Below are 16,455 nucleotides of genomic sequence, written 5' to 3' on the forward strand. Positions count from 1 at the left end.
GTGTTTTCAGTTGTACTTTTTATACATACATTAGCACTTTCTTCTTGAAAGATGCAAATTTCTCAGTGACTTTGTGGTTTAAAGTTGTGGATGTCTTTGATACGTTTCTTCTCCATACAGAGCATGGCAACTGCATGAAGAAGATATTATCTTCCTGAGGAAGGTCTTGATTCTCTTCAGTGTTGAGAAGCACCGCTCAGATCCAGCATAGTCATAGAAGTTGTGATGAGGATGGTTTAGCAGAGCCACAGTCTCTGAAAAGGTTTCCTTTTCCTTTCTGTGACCAGCTGGTACAGAGCCACAGCTCCACTACGGTTTTTTGAACTCATCATTGCTGTAGATGTGAGACAGTTCAGTTTTCATCAGCTTGTTCTTGTTAAGCAGTGGGTAAGCCTCCATGGTGGTGTTCAGCACTGTTTCAGGGAACTGACTTTTGTACTGTTTGAATTTGTCACCCTGCAGCAGTGTCACAAACCACAAACAGCCAAAAGTGTAAGTCCTACATCTGAAATAAGACTATCAGCTGAAAGCCAACAAGATTTCCTACATTTCCCTGTATATATTGTCTATGTGAAGTAAAAGACGTGGGATCCAAATCAAGCTGAAGAGAACTTTTTCTCCAGTTCTTCCATCTGCTCTCCACTGTAGCTATGATGTCACGCACTCTAGCTCACCCAATACACACCCATTATAAAATCAGAAGACGGCCTAAAAATCCTTAAAACTAAAACTATGATGATTTGAAAACCGTCAAAGATTTTCAAAAACTGATTACATGCCCAATAGTTTGAGGTCTTCTGACTCTCTTAAAGTTGCAATGGAGTGTCTATGAGGGACAAGAAAAGGATGAAGGTCAATGAGTTTTGAAGAGGACTTGAAGATCCCATTGACACTGATTAGACTGCGACCAGAGCGCCATCTATTGGCCGATATGCACCAAATTTTACACAAAGCATCATCATGCCATACCACACAATGAAGAGTATTCATGTGATAATCAGACAGTATTTTGTAAAGATATGCAAGATTGTCTGTTTTCAACACAATATGCAGGAATTTGTCATTTTATTTTTCGGGCAGTTATGGACTATCAAAATTCTTTTGATAACTTTTTGTCAGGATTGTCTACAGATGCTACATGCAAAGTTTGGTGCAAATTGGTCAAATTCTCTAGGAGGAGTTCGAAAAAGTACGTTTTTCATTTGTCGCGAATTTGCGAATGGAAAGTTACTGCAAAAGTGGGCGTGGCCTACACCAAACAATTCATCTGAATGGAGGGAACACATCGGCATGAGGTTTAATAATATGCTACATATTAAGTGGGAGTTATGAGCCAAAAACGCTTTAAATTGAAAATAGCGCCACCTGGTGGTCATTTTCGGTGAGTGAGTCACAGGGGCCATTCTATAGCACCTCTATGAATTTCATTTCCATAAGTGTTATGGGGTGGGCACAGGGCCAATTATGCAATTAAAGTGACGCCAGAGCGCCAACTAGTGGTGGATCGGTAAACCCTTTGTCAGATGTCCTCAGGAGGGCACTGACAATAAATGTACCAAGTTTCGTCTTATTCCGATGCACCGTTGTGGAGATATAAAATACATCAATTTAAAGAGCGCCACCTTGGGGTCATCGCCTAAAATTTTGCACAGGGCCTCAGGGGCTCATGGGGAAGTAGTATCCTGAGTTTCATGTCATTAGACCACACCAATGTGGAGATATGCAACACTTCCTGTTTTGAGCCAAATCTGCAGGAATTTGTTATTTAATAACTTCAAAATTATTTATTTTAATTAGAATCCTTTAATAACTTTTTGTCAGGAGGGTCCACAGATGCTGTGTGCCAAGTTTCGTGCATATCGGTGAAATCGCCTGGGAGGAGTTCGAAAAAGTAGGTTTTCGACATTTTGCGACGTAGCGAAAAAAAACGGTAGGCGGAAATGGGCGTGGCCTATACCACGAGATTCAGCACAATCCACTGAACGCGTGGATGTAAGGTTTTTGAATGTGCAACAAAGTTTATGGGAGTTATTAGCCAAAACGCGCTTTCCTTAATAACAGCGCCACCTAGTGGTGAAAATTCAGGACGACAATAGATTATAAAATTTTTCGCCAGGTGTGACCTATATTCCAAGTTTGGTGAGTTTTGGGGTACGTTCAGGCGGTGAAAAATGCGATCATTTTGGACAAAGGAAAAAAAAAAGAAGAAGAATAATAATCATTAAAACTGCAAGCAGTGATGAACGGGCCCTCGCAGTCCACGCGCGCGTCGGGGCGTGCCGCCGTCCAAACGCGCCGCGGCTTAAGCCCCATTCCTCGATCGTTGTTCACGGAGGCGGCAACCGCCTGCGTTTGGGACGGTGCACGCCGGGGGTGAATATCAGCCTCTTCTCCCAGCGTTTGTTTGTAACGCGGTGGGTTGCCCCTGCCAGTATCAAGCGCTTTCAGGTGAAGTCAGAACAACTTCGTGCAATCCACAGAAATCCTAATGGGCTGCAGGTGAATGATTTCTAAAACATTTAATAATCGGGTACGTTTTGACAATCGATTCTGCACCGTTACGTTGTGTGAAGTGTTACGGCCTTCTCTAGATTGGAAGTGGGACAGAGAAGGGGGGGTTGTGGCTTGCAGTAAACTTCCTCTGCCCTAAATTCAAACCTGGGTCCACTGCGTATGTGGCATGCACTCCAACCACTCGACCACCGGCGCAGATAAGACACTGCCTTCTGTTGTCACCGTGAAGGCAGGAAGGCAGCGCATCATAGGGGAGGATGGAAGTGGAATGCCACAGATTTAGATAGGTAGTGGAGTGCAGCCAGATGTGATTCTTCCTTTTGGAAAGGGACAGCGGTCAAGTGACCAGGTTTGACGAGCGTCCTGCAGTAGCGGTGTTTAACCAAAGAACTCACTCAGTTGTTTCATATCGAAGTGGAATTCACTTCGTTCATCGCGGAAGAGTCGGGCAGAATCACAACTACACACATCTTGTTGTGTGCCACATTGACAGGGCAGACACAACACGCAAATGGCATTCTTAGCAAATTGGCTTATTTGAAAATTGTGTGCTGTGGCTCACTACCACTCACTTATCCATTATGTGGCTCAACCCATTACCATTCAAATATGCCCTGTTGTAACGTGCAATTCAGACAAAACTGCCTGCAAATGCCATGTACATCTGACTATGTTTGTCATCACTGCAGATAAATGAGTGTCAAATGATGCTTCACTCGCCTCCTTACCAAAATGTATGTATGGCTGTCTATGAATGTCAAGCTTTTGATCTAATGTCTCCTTTGTTTGCTAGTTTTTATTCCATAAAGTGCATGCAGCCACATTTTGAAGTTTCAATAAAATCTGATACATTTGAGGCTGAATTCCTGCCATGGAATGGAATAATCTAGAGGTTATCCAGAGGTTGCAAAGAACAAAGGACACCTGTGACTTGAAAGACAACACTGCCATCTAGTGGCAACTTGTGTCATTCACAGCTTGTAGGAGCCCTAATGGAATGAGATAAAAACTAATTTATGTTTCCAGTGGGTAGCGCTATGGATATGACACAGTATTGATGCACAGATCTATTCAGGGCGACTCCCTCTAGATTCCCTCTAGATTTGGCCGAGCTAGGAAATAGTATGAAGGAGATATCAGCACTTGATGCTTCATGACGAAGGATTGTTATGGCGGGCTCCGCAACTGCCAGCAGGTATGACTTAGGATAAAGATTTTAATAACTTTTCATCTTCAAGGTCAGAGGATGCTACTGAGTGACTTTGAAGTCGGTGGTGTTACATCTGTAGGAGGAGATAATTTAAGTATGAAGATTGGCGTAATTCAACATGGCAGCCAAACGCAAAATGGCAGACTAAGTATTGATGCTGAGATTTGTTAGGGGAGACAGCTTCTACAGTTACAAGCAGTTTGGTGTGGATAGGAAATTGTATGTTGAAGTTATGAAGCCTCGATGCTTGACGGCGTGAGGACAAAATGGTTTCCACCGAACGGCCAACATAACCATCGCGCATTTGAATGATTTTAATAACTTTTGTTCTTCAAGCCATGAAGAAAATTACTGAGTTAATTTGAAGGCTGTGGTGTTTAAGCTCTAGGACAAGTTCGTTGTCAAAGTAGGCATGATTTGGACAAAAACGCCGCCACACATCTACATGGCTGCCTTCCTGTTGGACTGACACTAGGGGTCCAAATGGGTTTTTTGTGCGTCCGGTCATGAGGAATATGCGTACCAATTTTCGTCCTTCTATGTTACATGTAGGAGGCGGGGCATCACAATAGGTGGCGCTACAGAGCCCACGCGTCACGGCCACGCCCCATGACTACACAGATCTCATCAGGGCGACTCCCTCTGCATTCCTTAGAGATTTGGCCGGGATAAGACATTGTATGAAGAAGTTATGATGATACGATGTTTTACGGCGAAGGATTCCAATTGCCCGCTCCACTGTGGCCAGCAGGTATGACGTAGGATAAAGATTTTAATAACTTTTCATCTTCAAGGTCAGAGGATGCTACTGAGTGACTTTGAAGTCGGTGGCGTTACATCTGTAGGAGGAGTTAATTTAAGTACGAAGATTGGCAATATTTCAACATGGCGGCCAAAATCAAAATGGCCGACTTATTATTGATGCTGAGATGTGTTCAGGGAGACAGCATCTCCACTTATGAGAAGTTTGGTGTGGATAGGAAATTGTATGTTGAAGTTATAAAGCCTTGATGGTTGACCGCGAGGGAAAAAAATGGTTTCCGTCGCCCCGCCCACTAAAGTATCTCGGAGCTGAAAGATTTTAATAACTTTTGTTCTCCAAGGCATGAAGAAAATTACTGAGATAATGTGAAGACTGTCGTGTTTAAGCTCTAGGACAAGTTCGTTGTCAAAGTAGGCATGAATTGGACAAAAACGCCGCCACACATCTAAATAACTGACCTCCTGTTGGAGTGACGGTATTGCTCCAAGACGATTTTTTGTGCGTCTGGTCATGAGGAACCAGCGTATTGATTTTCGTTCTTCTACGCACTTGTGGGAGGCGGGGCTGAACTTTAGGGGGCGCTACAGAGCCCGCAGGTCACAACCTCGCCCAACGACATTAAATTATCAAATTTTTCGCCAGATGTGACGTATATTCCAAATTTGGTGACTTTTTGGGTATGCTCAGGCTTCCAAAACTGCAGTCAAAGCGCAGAGGAATAATAATAATAATGAAGAATAATTCTTCCAATTACAATAGGGACCTCACAGGTCGATGACCTGCTCGGGCCCTAATTACGATTACAATAGGGACCTCGCAGGTTCCCTGCTCGGGCCCTAATAATCATTACGATTACAATAGGGACCTCGCAGGTTCCCTGCTCGGGCCCTAATAACACAATGAAAGCACATACACATATAGGCTGTGTATATGTAGCCTATAGGCTACTTATAGCCTATATAAAGCAGTTATAGTAAATACATTGCTGTATATATTATATATATAGCATATTGTTACTTATTTGCAGGGCTTTTTTATTCATTCATTTATTTATTGTCTGAAACAAGATCTCAATTATTCCATTGCCAGTCTCTTGTTTTTCATTAAGCACATAAATTTAAGCACTCTTTTTTTTTTTTTTTTTACAGAAATGTGATAGAACCTTTTTAGACAGACGGTTCTTTGACAGAGGATATAGAACCTTAGGATTCGATATAGAACCTTGATGAACCCTTTTTTTAAGAATGTGGACACACCTGAACATAACTCACTGTCTGTGGCCAGGCTGGATGGCTTTATTGTTTTAAACATCATTTTATTGTGTTTAAAAGTTGTGTTATCAGCCCTGTTGGCTTCTCTGATCACTCACTTGTGACAGCTTCTGTTTTTATAACATGTAAACCAACAGTGCCTGTTGACATTTTAACACGGCCTGACTGGAGGAGAAAAACTGCAAAGAAACACCAAAGTATGAAATCTGAGTTTGTGTCTTTACAACAGTGGTGGGATTTTAGTAAAGTCCAAATCAGGAAACTCTGTCAGCAGAACACTCAGAATGTCACAAAGACCTGATAAGTTCAGTAAAAGCTCTGGAGTCTGAAGGAGGAACTCTGGGACCAGCTGAGGGGTCAAACTGGGACTGATTACCAGGGTCCAGTGTGGGAGGGGGCCCTTGAAAGGCCTGAAATAAAAATGTTGTTTTTTACTTTATTTTTTATTTCTAAAGCCCTATTCACATGGGACTAGTATTACCTGGGGACTTCAAGTGATTTAGAAATGATCCCACCATGTCTTTGTTTCGTGCGGCGCATTCACACAGGATAAGTGAAGTCTGTGTTTTAAGGCAGGAACACACCGGCCCAACCGTTGGACGTCTGAAGCGTTTGGAGAGGCTCGGACGAGGTCGGGAGCAAATATGTTTGGTGTGTTCAGCTGCGTTGGAAGCTTTCGGAGCCGCACAGACGTTGTCGGATCCGACTGAGCATGCGAAGTCTGAGGAGGAGGGCCGTCGGACGTCTGAGCCATTGGATTCTCTGATTGGTTGTGTGCCAGCTGAATAGCCGTTCTGATTGGCGTTGTGCTAGCGAATCAGCGCGGTGTGTGGGAGGGACGGAATACTGTGTGCGCTTTGTTTTTCTATGCACTCCGTTCCGTCATTCCCCGTTTTCATGTTTTGCAGTACTGGCACAGACTAGTTGTTCTGTCCGTACAGGACGAATTAATTCTTGTTCGTCTGGTAATGCCTCGCTGCATGTTTAGTATGCAGCTGTTTTTATCGGAAATAGTTGAGTTTCGTTTTGATCGTAAGTAAAGAGAGTTGCGTGCATAAGGTTCTCGTTTACAACTCACAACACAAGCGCCACCCGCTTATTGCATCTCGCACAAGCGCAGAACGTACACGCTACTGTGGAGTAGGCAGCACGTCGAAGCGGTGTGTTCAATGCAACTTTTCTGCCGAACAGGTCAGACAAGAGGCAACGGAGTGGTCGGAGAGTGGTCGGATAAGGCAGTTGGACGTCTGGGCGGTGTGTGGGGGCCTTTAACTCTGATTTACTGACATCATCTCCCGGATCGATCGTACCGGAGCCCGAATGTAATAACTTGTAAGCCTTTTGAAAGATAGAAAAATGTTCTTTACCGCATGCTGCCATGCATGTAATCCATCTAATCATCTTTCAAGATTTTTCAATGAGCCTCCTGAATTTGCACCCAAAATGGCTTCTTTTATTTATAATTCCCAACACAGCCTCCATAATTCTCGACCAGATAAAAGGCAGAAAAAGGTGGAAAACACAAAAAACCTGAAGAAAAACAAAAAACGACCCCAAATCACAGAGATGCCGATTCCCACAGGACTAATATTATCACATGACCTCTGTGGTTGGTGAAATATGGCAGGTCATTTGTGGTGGAATTTTTACTTTACAAATTACAGACGTGGCAGATTCACACAGGATTAAGATCACAGACGACCTCCACAATTATTACAGATTACTGGAGGTCCCCAGGTTATACTTGTCCTGTGTGAATAGGGCTTAAGTAATTAGTATCATAACTAACTTAAAACTGGCAGAATAAATCAGATGAGAGACTTTACTCTGTATAAATAAACAGTGGAGACTGTCTGAGGCCCCTCTCACCCCTCACAGTACAGAATGGTTCAGTCCAAACAGCTTAACAGTGGAGTGGCTGCTGCTCATCAACATGTCTTTACCCAAGAAAATAAAACCAGGGAGCCTTAAAGGAAAGGAAAAGGCAGAAAGGAAAGACAGCCAGGAGAGGAAGACAACTCCTCACACATTTCTTTGTAAAAAAAGGTGAGCACAGTTCACAGCTAACGCAGTTTAAGAACAGTTAAAGCTGATAATAATGTCAGCAGCTGTAAAGATTGAAGGCAGTCAGACAGCATGAATCTAGTTTCTCAGTTTGAGCAGCAGCAGGTTCCTCATCCTCATCTCATCCTCATTAAGTGCTGACTCAAAGTTATTATTACAAGTCATCATTTCACATTGAGGTGAAAACAGTTCAAATGTGGAGCCATATTTAGCTCCTTTCCCTGTAAGACAGCAGGACATGTTTGGTATCAGAGGATTCATTTCAGTTTCAAGATTTCTATGATGCTTGTGGCTTAAAATCATCTTAAAAACTGTTAATGTAATGTTAATGCCAGATGATCCTCCATCATTTTCAGGGTTAAAAGAAAGCTAAGAACTGAGGTGGAGAATAATTCCAACTTTAAGATCCTGGTGATCAATGAGGCAGAGTTTAATTGAAATAAACATGTTGTTCTGTTAAATGATGTTAGAAAACAGACCTACCATTAGACTGCAGTTTAATTTCTGGACTATTCAAACAAGACAAGTTCATTTAAAGATATCATGTTACCTTGTTTGTTTCACTGTGTTACTATTACTGCTGCATTCTAGTCAGATTTAATTCTTCTCTTTATAAAAATAAGATTTAGTCTAACAGATACGTCAACTGCATCTTCATCTTCATCTTCATCATCATCATCATCATCATCATCAGCAGCAGCAGCAGCAGCAGCTGTCTGTCTGTCAGCCCTCTATACAATAAAAATAGCCTATAATCCATATTTATGTCAGAATGATTTTCATGTATTAAACAGTTGTGAAATAAAAAGAGCATATGTATGTGTATATATAATATAGTTGACTACAACAGAGTGTTTGGTCAGTAGTTTGGGACTCTCACCTTCCTGCTGTGCAGTAGAACAGAGGAGAACATTTCTGCTGCATGCAGACTGTGTGACTCAATACAATCAGAGAAATGTTTCTATTTTCTGGAAATCAGAAGATGAAATCACAACAACCATACAGCCTCATATCTGTATTTATTCAGCCCAAATCCAAAGCCAGCAGCTGTGAGTCTGCAGCTGTGGAGATAAATCAGAGCTGCAGGACAACAAGGAGACAGTGAGCAGTAACCAAGTAACTGTCATGTTGTTCTTTTCACTAATATGGGAATGACAGTCAAATATAGCATTAAAATGCAGTTTTATATAAAACAGCATCATATTTTCACATTGATGGAAGCAGCGCTCTCCTCTGATGAGCTCTATGCTGCTCTGCAGAGCATCAGAGTGGGAAAGCTCCAGGAAGAGACGTCTACCTGTTGACTTTTGAAGTTTGTTGGTCACAAAGTGAAGCTGTCAGTGTTCGTGGAGTGGAGAAGAAGCTCAGTGTGTCTGGAGGGTTGATCTGGAAGATGGGGGCTGAAATACTGAGGAGTGTTTTTAGGTGATCCTTCATTTGTTCTTCATAACTGGGAGAATGTTAAAGGTCGTCTAGCAAGGTGGAAGTGGATTAAAACAAAAATGTCCTACATAGGTCGAGTTCTCATCACCAACAATTTAGTATGGTCCACTTTATGACATCACCTGTCATGTGTTGTGTTTGTCTCTGTCATTAACTCTGATGTGAGTCCTGTCTGTCCATGTTGTCTCATCCTGAGACTGTTTCTCATTGTTTCATGGAGTGTTGTCCACTGCTGCCTCTGTTTGTGATGTTGGAACATGTTTTCAGACTATTTGGGGAATTTGTTTGAAGCAGAAGTTCATTCTGGGCTACAGGTCCTCTCAGAGAAATAAAGACAAATGGCAGCTTCTTAATTTCATTGTGTGGAGGACAAAGATGTTGGTGTATCTGAGCAGAAGAAACAGAACAGAGACAGCTGTGGATGATGATGCTGTTTTACTGTTTGTAAAAATGTTGAAAGCTCGTTTAAAAATAGATTTTAATTATTACAGAATGATGAAAGATGTGTAAAGTGTTCCATTGTGTGGTGTTATAAACATGTGTTCTGTTGTGTTGTTGATGACCAGCTGTTCTTTGGACCTGACTGACATGATTTAGATTCTGTGAATCTTCATTTATTGACCGTGTTGTTTTTTGATTGACTGACATCAATCAGCTGATTGATTTCCAATCAGAGTTGACAGTATTGATCTGAATGTGATGTTTTTATTTGATCCAGAAGAAAGTTGAAGGAACGAGCTGAAAGAAACAACAAATCTTTTCATCACTGAGAACAAAGAAATGCAGCTTTAATAGTTTGTATCAGTTATTGATTGATGATCAGTTCTCAGCTGATTCAAGAAATCTTCACTTCCTGTTGAAGAAGTTGATCAAAGAAAATGTTAAATTTGACGTCCAGAAATGTGAAAGTGACAAAGAGAAGCAACAAACAGCAGTTGAACACTGAGATGAGACATTACTGTGAAGACCACAGGGACAAAACATCACAACACCATCAGGACTCTGACTACTTTGTAATCAGTCAATAAAGTTATTCAAAACTGCTGCTGCTGTCTGTACAGCTGATGTTGTGCTTTGCTTCCTCTCAGTCTGTCAGGTGGAGGTGGAGGAGGGGGTGGAGTCTGTCCAGCTGCCCTTCAGAACTACACCTGACCTGCCTGAGGACGCTACAGTGAAGTGGGTCTATGACCCTTTCAAGACATGCAGGACAGTCCACCTGTATTGGAACAGATCTGACCAGCCTGAGAAACAGCACCAGGATTACATAGACCGAACAGAGATGAAGAAAAACCTGCTGAAGACGGGAGACCTCAGTCTGACCCTGAAACACCCCAAAGAGACAGACACAGGAAAATACTGGTGTGAAGTCTTCAAGAAGAACAGAGACATAATGAGACTGAAAACAGTCGAGCTCAAAGTCAAAGGTCAGTATGAAGATACAAAACAGAGGTCTGTGTGTCTGTCTGTGATTGGCTGCTTGTCTCTGGTTGGCTGCTTGTCTCTTGTTGGCAGCTTTTCTCTGGTTGGCTGCTTGTATCTGGTTGGTTGCTTGTCTCTGTTTGGTTGTTTGTCTCTGGTTGGCTGCTTGTCCCTGGTTGGCTGCTTGTCTCTGGTTGGTTGCTTGTCTCTGGTTGGCTGCTTGTCTCTGGTTGGTTGCTTGTAGCTGGTTGGCTGCTTGTCTCTGGTTGGCTGCTTGTCTCTGGTTGGCTGCTTGTCTCTGATTGGTTGCTTGTCTCTGGTTGGCTGCTTGTCTCTGGTTGGCTGCTTGCCTCTGGTTGGCTGCATTTCTCTGGTTGACTACTAGTCTCTGGTTGCCTGCTTGTCTCTGGTTGGTTGCTTGTCTCTGGTTGGGTGCATGTTTCTGGTTGGCTCCTTGTCTCTGGTTGTTTGTCTGTGGTTGGCAGCTTGTCTCTGGTTGGATACTTGTCTCTGGTCAGTTGCTTGTCTCTGGTTGGTTGCTTGTCTCTGGTTGCTTGTCTCTGGTTGGCTGCATGTTTCTGGTTGGTTGCTTGTTTCTGGTTGTTTGTCTCTGGTTTCTTATCTCTGGTTGCCTGCTTGTCTCTGGTTGGTTGCTTGTCTCTGGTTGGGTGCATGTTTCTGGTTGGCTTCTTGTCTCTGGTTGCTTGTCTGTGGTTGGCTGCTTGTCTCTGGTTGATTGCTTGTCTCTGGATGGGTGCATGTTTCTGGTAGTTTCTTGTCTCTGCTTGCTTGTCTGTGGTTGGCTGCTTGTCTCTGGTTGGCTGCTTGTCTCTGGTTGGGTGCATGTTTCTGGTTGGCTCATTGTCTCTGGTTGCTTGTCTGTGGTTGGCTGCTTTTCTGTGGTTGGTTGCTTGTCTGTGGTTGGCTGCTTTTCTGTGGTTGGTTGCTTGTCTCTGGTTGGTTGCTTGTCTCTGGTTGGTTGCTTGTCTCTTGTTCCTTGTCTCTTGTTGGCTGCATGTTTCTGGTTGGTTGCTTGTCTCTGGTTGTTTGTCTCTGGTTGCTTGACTCTGGTTGGCTGCATGTTTGTGGTTGGTTGCTTGTCTCTGGTTGGCTGCTTTTCTCTGGTTGGCTGCTTGTCTCTGGTTGCCTGCTTGTCTCTGGTTGGGTGCATGTTTCTGGTTGGCTTCTTGTCTCTGGTTGTTTGTCTGTGTTTGGCTGCTTGTCTCTGGTTGGGTGCATGTTTCTGGTTGGCTTCTTGTCTCTGGTTGCTTGTCTGTGGTTGGCTGCTTGTCTGTGGTTGGCTGCTTGTCTCTGGTCGGCTGCTTGTCGCTGGTTGGGTGCATGTTTCAGGTTGGCTTCTTGTCTCTGGTTGCTTGTCTGTGGTTGGCTGCTTGTCTCCGGTTGGTTGCTTGGCTCTGGTTGGTTGCTTGTCTCTGGTTGGCTGCATGTTTCTGGTTGGTTGCTTGTTTCTGGTTGTTTGCCTCTGGTTTCTTATCTCTGGTTGCCTGCTTGTCTCTGGTTGGTTGCTTGTCTCTGGTTGGGTGCATGTTTCTGGTTGGCTTCTTGTCTCTGGTTGCTTGTCTGTGGTTGGCCGCTTGCCTCTGGTTGGTTGCTTGTCTCTGGTTGGGTGCATGATTCTGGTTGGCTTCTTGGCTCTGGTTGCTTGTCCGTGGTTGGCTGTTTGTCTCTGGTTGGTTGCTTGTCTCTGGTTGGGTGCATGTTTCTGGTTGGCCTCTTGTCTCTGGTTGCTTGTCTGTGGTTGGCTGCTTGTCTCTGGTTGGTTGCTTGCCTCTGGTTGGTTGCTTGTCGCTGGTTGGTTGCTTGTCTCTGGTTGGTTGCTTGTCTCTGTTTGGCTGCTTATCTCTGGTTGGTTGCTTGTCTCTGGTTGCTTGTCTCTGGTTGGTTGCTTGTCTCTGGTTGCTTGTCTCTGGTTGGCTGCATGTTTCTGGTTGGTTGCTTGTCTCTGGTTGGCTGCTTTTCTCTGGTGGCTGCTTGTCTCTGGTTGCCTGCTTGTCTCTGGTTGGTTGCTCGTCTCTGGTTGGGTGCATGTTTCTGGTTGGCTTCTTGTTTCTGGTTGCTTGTCTGTGGTTGGCTCCTTGTCTCTGGTTGGTTGCTTGTCTCTGGTTGGCTGCTTATCTCTGGTTGGCTGCTTTTCTCTGGTGGCTGCTTGTCTCTGGTTGGTTGCTTGCCTCTGGTTGGTTGCTTGTCTCTGGTTGGTTGCTTGTCTCTGGTTGTTTGTCTCTGGTTGCTTGTCTCTGGTTGGCTGCATGTTTCTGGTTGGTTGCTTGTCTCTGGTTGGCTGCTTTTCTCTGGTGGCTGCTTGTCTCTTTTTGCCTGCTTGTCTCTGGTTGGTTGCTTGTCTCTCGTTGGGTGCATGTTTCTGGTTGGCTTCTTGTTTCTGGTTGCTTGTCTGTGGTTGGCTCCTTGTCTCTGGTTCGTTGCTTGTCTCTGGTTGGCTGCTTATCTCTGGTTGGTTGCTTGTCTCTGGTTGCTATTCTCTGGTTGGCTGCATGTTTCTGGTTGGTTGCTTGTCTCTTGTTGTTTGTTTCTGGTTGCTTTTCTCTGGTTGGGTGCATGTTTCTGGTTGGCCTCTTGTCTCTGGTTGCTTGTCTGTGGTTGGCTGCTTGTCTCTGGTTGGTTGCTTGCCTCTGGTTGGTTGCTTACCTCTGGTTGGTTGCTTGCCTCTGGTTGGTTGCTTGTCTCTGGTTGGCTGCTTATCTCTGGTTGGTTACTTGTCTCTGGTTGCTTGTCTCTGGTTGGCTGCATGTTTCTGGTTGGTTGCCTGTCTCTGGTTGGCTGCTTTTCTCTGGTGGCTGCTTGTCTCTGGTTGCCTGCTTGTCTCTGGTTGGTTGCCTGTCTCTGGTTCGCTTCTTGTCTCTGGTTGCTTGTCCGTGGTTGGCTGTTTGTCTCTGGTTGGTTGCTTGTCTCTGGTTGTGTGCATGTTTCTGGTTGGCCTCTTGTCTCTGGTTGGCTGCTTGTCTCTGGTTGGCTGCTTGTCTCTGGTTAGTTGATTGTCTCTGGTTGGTTACTTGTCTCTGGTTGGTTGGTTGTCTCTGGTTGGCTGCTTGTCTCTGGTTGTTTGTTAGTCTCTGGTTGGTTGATTGTCTCTGATTGGCTGCTTGTCTCTGGTTGGTTGCTTGTCTCTCGTTGGGTGCATGTTTCTGGTTGGCTTCTTGTTTCTGGTTGCTTGTCTGTGGTTGGCTCCTTGTCTCTGGTTGCTATTCTCTGGTTGGCTGCATGTTTCTGGTTGGTTGCTTGTCTCTAGTGTTTGTCTCTGGTTGTTTGTCTCTGGTTGGCTGCATGTTTCTGGTTGGTTGCTTGTCTCTGGTTGGCTGCTTTTCTCTGGTGGCTGCTTGTCTCTTTTTGCCTGCTTGTCTCTGGTTGGTTGCTTGTCTCTCGTTGGGTGCATGTTTCTGGTTGGCTTCTTGTTTCTGGTTGCTTGTCTGTGGTTGGCTCCTTGTCTCTGGTTGGTTGCTTGTCTCTGGTTGGCTGCTTATCTCTGGTTGGTTGCTTGTCTCTGGTTGGCTGCATGTTTCTGGTTGGTTGCTTGTCTCTTGTTGTTTGTTTCTGGTTGCTTTTCTCTGGTTGGGTGCATGTTTCTGGTTGGCCTCTTGTCTCTGGTTGCTTGTCTGTGGTTGGCTGCTTGTCTCTGGTTGGTTGCTTGCCTCTGGTTGGTTGCTTACCTCTGGTTGGTTGCTTGCCTCTGGTTGGTTGCTTGTCTCTGGTTGGCTGCTTATCTCTGGTTGGTTACTTGTCTCTGGTTGCTTGTCTCTGGTTGGCTGCATGTTTCTGGTTGGTTGCCTGTCTCTGGTTGGCTGCTTTTCTCTGGTGGCTGCTTGTCTCTGGTTGCCTGCTTGTCTCTGGTTGGTTGCCTGTCTCTGGTTCGCTTCTTGTCTCTGGTTGCTTGTCCGTGGTTGGCTGTTTGTCTCTGGTTGGTTGCTTGTCTCTGGTTGTGTGCATGTTTCTGGTTGGCCTCTTGTCTCTGGTTGGCTGCTTGTCTCTGGTTGGCTGCTTGTCTCTGGTTAGTTGATTGTCTCTGGTTGGTTACTTGTCTCTGGTTGGTTGGTTGTCTCTGGTTGGCTGCTTGTCTCTGGTTGTTTGTTAGTCTCTGGTTGGTTGATTGTCTCTGATTGGCTGCTTGTCTCTGGTTGGCAGCTTGTCTCTGTCTAACTGTCCTCTATCTCCTCTGCAGGGCACATCAGGAACAGAGGCAGCTTCACTGATCCGACTCCTCTGATGGCTGCTCAATCAGTTTGATTGGTCTGTTTGTCAATCTTTGATCATTGATCTGATTTGACTTTGGATCAGAGACTAAATGGAGGTGAAGGACCTGATGGAGGACACTTCGTGAGCTTCTTCACTCTGACTCCTACTAATGACTCCCACACACAGTCTACACACTTGCTATTGATGACTATTGATCAGTGACGTTAGAGTGACGTCAAAGTGATGTCACATGGTGGTTTGGACTGAAACATGTGGTTTAGATCCTTTGAACTCTGACAGTAAAGCGTAAATACAACCTCAGATGTAGAGACAGCAGGTCTCTGCAGTAACAATATGTATCATTACATTTACAGAGTGTCTACAGATGGAAACACGTCACATTTAACACTTTTTAACACCTTTTTAATGCCACTTTATATAAAATTTAAAACCAAACCATCGATGGAAATACACACTCAAAGTGAAATATATATACACATATTGCATATACTAATTATTGCTATAATCTTTTAAAATAAAAAGATGATTTAATCTATGAATAAATTCTTTCATATTTTAACTTTGTGGTACTCTGATGGTACAAAGGTTTCTTGCTGCATAAGTCCTGTCAACAGCTCCATGTGGGTCTTTGTACCCATTTGATTTGACAATCTTCTCAGTAATGTGACTAAAAATATTTAAGGCCCATCGAATCTCAACTTCAGACACTGTAAGACTTCTGAAGGAGTCGTGGCCCCCCTGCTTTAACCTCACATATGACTGTTAGCTTTCTGTTCAAAGCATCTTAAACCTAAACCTCAGTTCTGTTAAATCATCGTAGTTTTCTATGAACTGTGACTTTCTCTGTAGCACTTTGTCAGACTCACCCAGAACGCCCTGGTGTGCAGAGCGCTGACCTTTCAGCTGAAATAGATCCACTCTGTTATTCTCAATTGTTCTATTTTATACTTTATTCAATAACACAAAAGGCGACTTCTGTGGATTCATCTTTTATTTGTTCACTTCTCTACAAGGAGACTCACACACCTTCATGTACACACACTCACCGTTGTAAAATCAGTAATTTGACACTGTTGAGAAGGCGTTGTACCGCCAGCTAGTGACTCTGTTCTGAATAAAGACATGTGAATTAACAGGTTATGGGCCAGGAGCGTCACTAAAAAGCTATTTTGTGATATAAACAGTGTTGTGGGATTCACAATGGAAGATAAATTGTTTATTGACAAGCTGAGCGGACCATGGAAATTTCAGATGGAGCACTTGCTAAAAGCAAAAGGACTGTGGGGCATTCAGTGGTGGACAGTAACGGAGTAAATTTACTTGAGTACTGTACTTAAGTACATCTCCAGAGGATTTGTACTTTACTTGAGTATTAGATTTCCTTGGTACGTATTACTCTTACTTGAATACATTTCCAAGACAAATATTTTTACTTTTACTCGAGTTAATTTCTAGGAAGGTTGAAAAGTACTTGTTACTTTCAGGTCTGCTCTTTTTTTTCCTTTTTTTTCTAAAATACTATTGGACACAAGCTGTGTTTGTCA

The 16,455-nt window shown here is 43.9% G+C and overlaps 1 long non-coding RNA gene across 1 annotated transcript; it reads left to right on the plus strand.

Moving 5' to 3' along the window:
- The first annotated feature begins 10,357 nt into the window (after window positions 1–10,357).
- LOC115577595 (uncharacterized) lies at window positions 10,358–16,044 on the plus strand. The gene is made up of 2 exons (XR_003983221.1): window positions 10,358–10,689; window positions 14,877–16,044. It is a non-coding gene; the product is annotated as an uncharacterized LOC115577595 (long non-coding RNA).
- The last annotated feature ends 411 nt before the right edge of the window (window positions 16,045–16,455 follow it).

The sequence above is a fragment of the Sparus aurata genome, unplaced genomic scaffold, assembly GCF_900880675.1.
Source record: "Sparus aurata unplaced genomic scaffold, fSpaAur1.1, whole genome shotgun sequence".
NCBI lineage: Eukaryota > Metazoa > Chordata > Actinopteri > Spariformes > Sparidae > Sparus > Sparus aurata.